Source organism: Carassius carassius, chromosome 27 (assembly GCF_963082965.1).
Source record: "Carassius carassius chromosome 27, fCarCar2.1, whole genome shotgun sequence".
Taxonomy (NCBI): Eukaryota; Metazoa; Chordata; class Actinopteri; order Cypriniformes; family Cyprinidae; genus Carassius; species Carassius carassius.
The window spans coordinates 31516354-31522972 of NC_081781.1; positions in this window are offsets into that span (position 1 = coordinate 31516354).

The window sequence follows — 6619 nt, forward strand, 5'->3', positions numbered from 1 at the left end:
CATTTCTTTTTCTTTTTTTTTAAGAAACTTTTAGAATACTTTTATTCAGCAAGCATTTAGGTGTTAAATGGATAAAAAATTATATTGTTAGAATATTGTCAAAATTAATATTTTGAATAAATTCTGTTGTTTTTAACTTTTTATTTTATTTATGGAACACAGGTTCCAAAAAATATTAAGCAGCACAACAGTTGATAATATTATCAACACTGATAATAACTCAGCATATTAGAATGATTTCTAAAGGATCATGTGACACTGAAGACTGGAGTAATGATACTGAAAATACAGTGCTGCGCCACTGAATAAATTAATAAAAATGATTTTTAAACTATAATAAGATAGGAAACCAATATTAGAAATTCTTCACAATATTACTGTTTTTCTGTATTTTTGATCAACTAAATACAGCCTTGATGAGCATAAGAGAATCCAATAAAAACATTACAAATCTAAAAGATATATACCCGTTTATATATATATATATATATATTATAGGCCCTTATTTTTCTGTGAAAAACCACGAATGTCCCTTATTTTCATTTTCTAAGTTGGCAGCCTAACTGTTAATCACAGGTGATCTGAGAAACCTTATTAAATAACTTAAAATGCTTTTTTCCCACAATATATTTCACCTATATCATCAAAGCATCTTTAAAACCTAAAAACGTAAATTCTCTTTTCTTAAGACTTTTTGTAGGATGTTCTGTACATTATTATTTCTCTTGTCTGCATTTCACCTCTGCTATAGTTTATGTCTAATAAATCTGACGTTGTACACTATGTATTGTTGGCTCTGTGACAAATTGTTTATTTTCCTATATTCTTCCATGCTGAAGACCATGCAGCAGAGTTGGAGTGGACCTCTTGTTGAAGAACTTCTCCAGGCACTATGAACCATCTGACTAGTAAGAAAAACATGAAATTTTTTTTACTTTGTATTAAATGTAATATGTTAACAAATATTAAAAATTCATACATAGACATATATTAAAATTAATATATTCACATAGTCTGATATCTTAATGTATTTATATATATACATATGTGGAAAATATAAAAAAGTGGCCAAAATCAAATATTTAAATATATTTTTGTAATATATAAATATAGGTGTGTTTGATTAGGGTTGGAGCCAAACTTTGAATGACAGTCGATCGCCCGGAGAAGGGTTGGGCACCCCTGCTTTAAGCTGTCATATGGCCATGTTACAATGTGCCCCTTAACTGTTACACTATACCCCACCTATGAGGCATCTTGCCACATTTCACTTCCATTTTTTAGCGTAAATAAAAAAGAATGCACCGTAATTATAAAAACAAAGTGACAAATTTGTACTAGACAAGTGTAAAATTAATGTGCATGGAAAAAAAATATTTTCTGAACCCCATGAGGATGTACACAAACTGAGAAAGTAAAAAACTGTTACTTTGTGGCCAACTCTCCCCTTATTAAAAGTATTACGTTCGTATTCTGGGCTCATCTGCTTGTCTGTACATAGAATGATTTATTAATAATATTGATTGAGTCTGATATTTTTTTTAAACAATGGTTTAAGTCATTTTCTTCCCATGAGGCAAACAGAGTTATTAACCCTTGTGCAGTGTTCATTTTTTTGTTATTCGGCCAGTGTTCGTGGGTCTGGTGGACCCGCTGCATTTGTTTTTTTTTTTAATTCAACACAATCAAACAATCTTATGTTAAAATACTCAACAGATGTTTACTTCATCCCAATTACAAGCAATATAAACAGCACATATGGTTAATATTCTCTCTTTACCTTTGTTAGATCACATTTAAGAATTAAAGTGCTACTCGTTTTTTTGTTTCATTTTTTACTAAAACGACATAAAAAAAAGAAAATCAATTATAATCAAGATATGAGTGGAAAAATTCAACAAATTTAAAAAACGAAGCAAGGTTTTTCATAACAATTGACTTTTATTTATTTGAACTTCATTAGAAATTTAACCCATTCAGGTCAGTTTACACAACACAAGCTGAACACACACAGTAGCTATGTCAGTCCAGATGACACATCAGCCCCATTGAACACATTGCCTTTACATACCAGTCTGTACAACACATGAGTGGCAGAGTTTTACTGTGTGTGTGTGTGTTACATATGCACTTCTTGCACTTGATGCCATGTATATTGTGTTTCTCTGTCCGTCTCGGGACCACACACTTCGCAGCTCTTCTTTTTGTTGCTGCTGGCCGCAACCTAGAATAATGAAAAGATCAGGAATTTTACTAACACCTCTCTCTCTCCCTCGCAAGGAGATACTATACTGCAACAGCATAACACTTACTTCAGGCTCTGCAAATGGTAGTACTCTAGGTCGGGTGGATGGGGCACCACCATTTTCCTCCTGAATCCTCCTCATGATGGCTGCAGACGCTGGGGTTCTTGGAACATGTTGTCTTCTCTGGATTTGAGGTCGTACCAGTGCTTTTCCCAGTTCCTCGAGAAAGAGGCGTCTCCTCTGGAGCTTCCCTCTGTTCCACTCTGGGTTCAGTCCCATCCAGATGACAAAGGCATTGTACGCTGAGATGTCCAATATGTCAAAGAATATAACAAGTGGCCAGCGTAGGGTCAGCTGTAGGCAGTCACCATCTTGTCCATGTTATCCACCCCTCCTTTTGTGGCATTATAATCCATGATAATCTATGGTTTCTAAAGCTCCTGGCCACAGATTCTTCCATCCCTGTGCAGTGTACTCATGAGTACCACATTCTTCCCTTTCTTTGGCACATAGGCTACCAGGGACGTGTAAACCATGTTTATGTTGTAATACCCATTATAAACACTCATAAACCATATAAAAAAGAACACACACACAATAACAGCAGGCCCGGACAGAGTGAAGGTACACAGAACCTACAATTTTCACCACACTGGCAAAGCTTATTTTTTATTAGTATTTATTGTGTCCCGCGCCCAATTCGAAGCTGGGATAAAGTATGAGAAAAGAAAGATTGGTTCCCACAAGACAGAGGGAAAATGAGCGGGAATGTGTGAGCAGACAGTGGTTGTGCTTGAATTTTGCAACAATGTTGTGACCTTGTGTGGGAATAGCTGGTGCAGAAACAGAAAACTCACACACACACACACACACACACACACACACACACACACTGACAGGAGGAGGAGGACAGAGTAAAGGTACACAGGACCTTTTATTAGCACACTTTTATTAGCCTTTTCCACACTTTTATTAGCCTTGAAAAAATAATGAATCGTATAATTTTTCTTTTGATAAAAAATGAAAACGGGTCCAACAGACCCGAACACCATACAAGGGTTAATTGTGTTGCGTTCAACAACTCATATGCTTGTCTATAAACCCTTATGGAACAAAAATATATTGCAGTATATTGGAGAATATCATGTAATATATTAGGCATATATTCTTATATATATTTATTTTTTCATATATATTACAATATACTGAAAGCGGCAATCATTTTATATTTTGCAATATATAATATAATATATGTATCATCAATACATTATTCAATGTATTCAAATATATATTAGAAAATAAAAATTGAAAATAATATATTACAATATATCACAATATATTTTAAGAAATATATTGGTAAATATATTTTCCTTTCGTAAGGGAATATTATGCTGTAATGTCTTCAACTGAGTTTGATCTTTTAAAAACATGTTTCAATGCATTAAGCCACCTTAAGCATTTAAGAATGTCCCTGAAGTGCTGAAATGTCAATTTATAGAATGGCTCTAAGTGTAGTACAACCTCATTTATTGAAGTGTTAACGTGATGCATTCCAGACAACTATTATATTATATTATATTATATTATATTATATTATATTATATTATATTATATTATATTATATTATATTATATTATATTATATTATATTATATTATATTATAGCTGAGTTGTCTGGAGTATGACATATTGCCACTTTACTGCCCTGCCTTTGGGACTATAAATTATTTATTTATTTTGTGTGTGTGTGTGTTTATATATATATATATCCCCATCCCCTGGGGGTCCATCGCCTCGGGGGAGGCGGCGTCAGATAGGGGGAATCCGGGTCTACTTTGATCCCGAGTTTGAAATCCCTGGGGCTCGGCCTTGGCAAGATATGGCCGGTCAAAGTTTCGACATTTGGGGGGCGCTATCCCCGGCCCCCGGGGGGCTGTCGGCTCTGGGCTGGCGGCGTCTGATAGGGGGCCACGGGGTCTATCATCGACCCGAGTTTGAAGTCCCTGGGGCTCGGCCTCGGCGAGATACGGCCGTTCAAAGTTTCGAACTTTGGGGGGCGCTATCCTTGGCCCCCGGGGGGCTGTCGGCTCGGGGGAGGTGACGTCCGGGAGGGGCCGACAGGCCCTATCAACGACCCGAGTTTCAAGTCCCTAGGCCCCGGCGTTCCCGAGCGGGCCCCGGTCGAACATCCGACCCCCCTCTCCGGCGGCCTTGCCCAGGATGGTGCGCCTATCCCGGGGAGAGCTCCGATTTCGCCCGCGACCCTGGAGGTCGGCCCGATAGAGGAAGCCGTTCTTGCCTGCCATCTGGGTGCTGACAAAAGCGCTTCGCTGGCTGAGCTCCAGGGGCTTTGTCGAGCGACCCAGGCCCAGCGTGGCCTCCCTCTCCTGGGCATGAGAGTGAGATTGGCGCCCCCTACTCCGGTTCTCCGTAACCGTGGAGGCTGAGCTCCAGGGGCTTTTTCGAGCGACCCAGGCCCAGCGTGGCCTCCTTCCCCTGGGCATGAGAGTGAGATGGCGCCCCCTAGTATGGGTCTCTATAAATTTGAAGGCTGAGCTCCAGGGGCTTTTTCGTGCGACCCAGGCCCAGGGTGGCCTTCCTCTTTTGGGCATGAGAGTGAGATGGCGCCCCCTAGTATGGGTCTCTGTAAATTTGAAGGCTGAGTTCCAGGGGCTTTTTCGAGCGACCCAGGCCCAGCGTGGCCTCCTTCTCCTGGGCATGAGAGTGAGATGGCGCCCCCTAGTCTGGTTCTCTGTAAAATTGAAGGCTGAGCTCCAGGGGCTTTTTCGAGCGACCCAGGCCCAGCGTGGCCTTCCTCTCTTGGGCATGAGGGTGAGATTGGCGCCCCCTACTCCGGTTCTCCGTAACCGTGGAGGCTGAGCTCCAGGGGCTTTTTCGAGCGACCCAGGCCCAGCGTGGCCTCCCTCTTCTGGGCATGAGAGTGAGATGGCGCCCCCTAGTCCGGTTCTCATTAACCGTGGAGGCTGAGCTCCAGGGGCTTTTTCGAGCGACCCGGGCCCAGCGTGGCCTCACCCTCTCGGGCATGAGGGTGAGATGGCGCCCCCTACTCCGGTTCTCATTAACTGTGGAGGCTGAGCTCCAGGGGCTTTTTCGAGCGACCCAGGCCCAGCGTGGCCTCCCTCTCCTGGGCATGAGAGTGAGATGGCGCCCCCTACTCTGGTTCTCCGTAACCGTGGAGGCTGAGCTCCAGGGGCTTTTTCGAGCAACCCAGGCCCAACGTGGCCTCACTCTCTCAGGCATGAGAGTGAAACGGCGCCCCCTAGTATGGTTCTCTGTAAATTTGAAGGCTGAGCTCCAGGGGCTTTTTCGAGCGACCCAGGCCCAACGTGGCCTCACCCTCTCGGGCATGAGAGTGAGATGGCGCCCCCTACTCTGGTTCTCCGTAACCGTGGAGGCTGAGCTCCAGGGGCTTTTTCGAGCGACCCAGGCCCAGCGTGGCCTCCTTCTCCTGGGCATGAGAGTGAGATGGCGCCCCCTACTCTGGTTCTCCGTAACCGTGGAGGCTGAGCTCCAGGGGCTTTTTCGAGCAACCCAGGCCCAACGTGGCCTCACTCTCTCAGGCATGAGAGTGAAATGGCGCCCCCTAGTATGGTTCTCTGTAAATTTGAAGGCTGAGCTCCAGGGGCTTTTTCGAGCGACCCAGGCCCAACGTGGCCTCACCCTCTCGGGCATGAGAGTGAGATGGCGCCCCCTACTCTGGTTCTCCGTAACCGTGGAGGCTGAGCTCCAGGGGCTTTTTCGAGCGACCCAGTTCCCGCGTGGCCTCCTTCTCCTGGGCATGAGAGTGAGATGGCGCCCCCTAGTATGGGTCTCTGTAAATTTGAAGGCTGAGCTCCAGGGGCTTTTTCGAGCGACCCAGGCCCAACGTGTCCTCCCTCTCCTGGGCATGAGAGTGAGATGGCGCCCCCTACTCTGGTTCTCCGTAACCGTGGAGGCTGAGCTCCAGGGGCTTTTTCGAGCGACCCAGGCCCAGCGTGGCCTCCCTCTCCTGGGCATGAGAGTGAGATTGCGCCCCCTAGTATGGGTCTCTGTAAATTTGAAGGCTGAGCTCCAGGGGCTTTTTCGAGCGACCCAGGCCCAACGTGGCCTCCCTCTCCTGGGGATGAGAGTGAGATGGCGCCCCCTACTCTGGTTCTCCGTAACCGTGGAGGCTGAGCTCCAGGGGCTTTTTCGAGCGACACAGGCCCAGCGTGGCCTCCCTCTCCTGGGCATGAGAGTGAGATGGCGCCCCCCTAGTATGGGTCTCTGTAAATTTGAAGGCTGAGCTCCAGGGGCTTTTTCGAGCGACCCAGGCCCAACGTGGCCTCCCTCTCCTGGGCATGAGAGTGAGATGGCACCCCCTACTCTGGTTCT